Source organism: Tiliqua scincoides, chromosome 3 (genome assembly GCF_035046505.1).
Source record: "Tiliqua scincoides isolate rTilSci1 chromosome 3, rTilSci1.hap2, whole genome shotgun sequence".
Lineage (NCBI taxonomy): Eukaryota > Metazoa > Chordata > Lepidosauria > Squamata > Scincidae > Tiliqua > Tiliqua scincoides.
In genome coordinates, this window is record NC_089823.1 from 89,574,923 (window position 1) to 89,578,068 (window position 3,146).

The 3,146-nt window shown below is 45.3% G+C and overlaps 1 pseudogene; it reads right to left on the bottom strand.

Annotated features, from left to right (window-relative positions):
• Positions 1–401: 401 nt before the first annotated feature.
• Positions 402–520, bottom strand: LOC136646693 (5S ribosomal RNA; annotated as a pseudogene).
• Between the last annotated feature and the right edge of the window lie 2,626 nt (positions 521–3,146).

Here is a 3,146-nt window from a genome sequence, read left to right on the forward strand (position 1 = left end):
CAGCTGGATTTTATGAAGGAAAAGCAGAAAAGGGATGGGGGGGGAGCAAATCACAGCAAAATGTATCAAATTTGCATGCTTAAGCCAGTGCTCTGTGCACTACTGAATTAACTTCTGAGGTCAACATGCAATGAAACAGAACAGTATATTGGAGGGGAGTGCACCTGGCCCTAATGGCCCAAACTCAAGTCCTCTCTGATTACACAGGCACAAACACATATGCCCTTCAACATTACAGCAAAACTCCCCTTCAATGAGGCTGTTACCTCTGTTCATATAAAAGTGTTGTGTAAGGGTACCGTCTTTTTGCTCTGCTATGTCTTAACAGCAGCTGTGGTCGATAAATAGCAGATGTGTTTTTTAATGGTTGGCAACCTTCAGTCTCGAAAGACTATGGTATAAGCCTACAGCACCGGTATTCCCAGGCGGTCTCCCATCCAAGTACTAACCAGGCCTGACCCTGCTTAGCTTCCAAGATCAGACGAGATCAGGCATGTGCAGGGTAACAGTTGCTTTTAACCTACATGAAAATGGCATTAGAGAGAAAGCAGTACCTGTCAATTTTTCTGCCTATCAGGTAACTAATAAATACATGGGAGTTTTTGATAGAAGTACAAGTGTTTGTTTATATCAGGGGTCTCCAAATCCCAGCCCGGGGGCCAGGCGCGGCCCACAGCAAACCTCTTTCCAGCCCGCGACCAACCTCTTGTCCCCTGAGAGCCTCTGGCCCACTCAACTGAACATGACCATAACTGTGCTCTGTTTGCGCCTGGAGGGTGTTCTGAGGGCCAGAGAGGTTGAATTAATAAGCCCATTCATTCATTTATTCACTCATCTAAGTTCCATCTCCAATTTATTTATTTAAATTTTATATTTAAATTTTTTTTCCGGCCCTCAGCACCACACTGGATATCTGATACGGCCCTCTGGCCAAAAAGTTTGGAGACCCCTGGTTTATATAATCCAGCTTTGAAAGCTATCTGTTCAAATCCACATCAGAGCTTTAACACCTGAACTTTAGAAGCATCTACTGCTGCTTGCAGTTGGCTTCCAAAGAGAACACTTAAAGAGTAAGAAAGGAAATACAGTACACACAACAGTGTGGGTCATATGGTTGCAATGCCCACAATCTAGAGGATTAGTTACTCATTTTCTTTTAACGCTGTTAAGCTCCTAAAAAACCCAGGGAGCTCTTTCTTTTTGGAGAGTGAATCACTACTCAAAAGGGCTGCAGTTTATAGATGTAGTTATAACAAGGAAGGAAGAGCAAGAAGCATAGAGGGCAAGGGAGCATCACAAGCTATTACTGCAGTGAACCAAGACAATTCATTCCAACAGATAAATGTAATAGTGAGTGCAAGGAAGTGGCACTATAAAGGCTTCAGGAAAGATGTGGCAATGAAAGTACAGTTCTGCATGACTAATGATGATCTGACATCATTCTATCAACGAGCAACTTGTCTCAGGTTGCCAAATTTTCACGTAGCCACTGAAGCTGTTTGTTTAACAGAAGCTTATGTACAATAGCAGTACTAGTACAGACACTAGCAGGTGATGGTGTTTATTCCTGTGCTATGATAAGCTTCATCTGCCAATTTTCACATATCAGATTTCCAGGCTGTTTTTTTTTCCTCTGGTCATTTGAAAGCCCAGTTACTGGTCACTGGGCCTCTTTTCAGGTTAGGTGTGATATTGTACTTCAGGATATGTTTTTTAAATCCTCCTTACCTTTCAGTGCTCTTTCCTTGTTAAGTCAGCTTATCCTCCAATCAACTTCAACATTGGTCTGACTCTTAGTATCTTTTCAGTATGTCATTTGATTCAGATTAAATTCACAGCTCTTAATGAAGCCTGTGTTTCCAGGTTGCAGCCTTCCCATTTCTGTAAGAGCCTTGCAGCAGCCATGAACTGAAACACCATGAACTCTGGCTTTTACCATGTGGCTCCTTCTCCACTTTGGTGGTCCACCTGAATCCATTTCTATTGTGGCAAAACAAGAATCCTAGGTGCTCCAGCAATGGAGTAGAGTCAGGGGAGAAGGACAGGATAAGCTGTATCTGCATCCTCTTTTATGGAAATAAGACTGTTACCAACTGTTTTCCAGATTGCAATCATTCTAAGGGTGAAATCCTAACCCCTTATGTCAGTGCTTTCCAGCACTGGCATAGCAGTGCCAATGGGACATGTGCTGCATCCTGCAGTTGGGTGTCACTCACAGAGGCCTCCTCAAAGTAAGGGAATGTTTGTTGCCTTACCTCAGAGCTGCATTGCCCTTATGTCAGTGCTGGAAAGCACTGACATAAGTTAGGATTGCACCCCAACAATCCTCCTCCGGCTGATGCCGCAGCACCAAAACGACTACTACTGCATCCTTTTTTTGGGGGGGGGGGGAGTTGCAGAGGTCTCCTCTGGGTAAGGAACAATAGTTCCCTTACATGGGAGTAAGCCTCTATGGTGCAGGAGTTGTCTACTCAGATCTACACTAGCAAAATTACACTAAGTCTGCATGGACCTGCACTGCAGGATTGGGTCCAGGAAAGGGGCTAACATGCACATTCGCAGGCTACCAGAGCACCTTTTACAGCTGCTGCTGTCTGCTTTATGGTTCCACTGCCACCCAGTCCAGGTAGGATTGGGCCATAAATGAAGTAGCCCATAGTGCATCCTAAAGAAATCCTAGCTCATACCACAATATCCACAATCCTAGCTTATACCACAATAAATCAGTTCATTCCGAAAGGTTACATTTACATTACAGATTAAGAGCAGAATCCTGATCTCTCAAATCTTATACACAAGTATAAGTAACTTGTGCCTGCCAAGGAGTGTCACAAATGTGCCATAAGGCACATCTGTGCCTCCTTTCGAGTCAGGGAAGCTGCCACAAGGACGTGTGCTGGCCTCCCTGCGCCGATTCTCAGACTTCGGCTGGTAAGAAAGTGTCAGCTGAGGACAGTTGGTGGAGGGGTTTGGAGAGGGTGGGGGAAGGGTGTTTCAGGGGCATTCCGGGGTGGGGGGCGGACCATGCCCAGGAGGAGGTGGGACTGGCCTCTTGCACTTAGACTGGATCCTAACTCTCCTCCTGATAGCCTGGCCTTGCATTGAGTAGCCCCAGTGAGGTGTCTGGGGCATTACTTGGGGTAAGG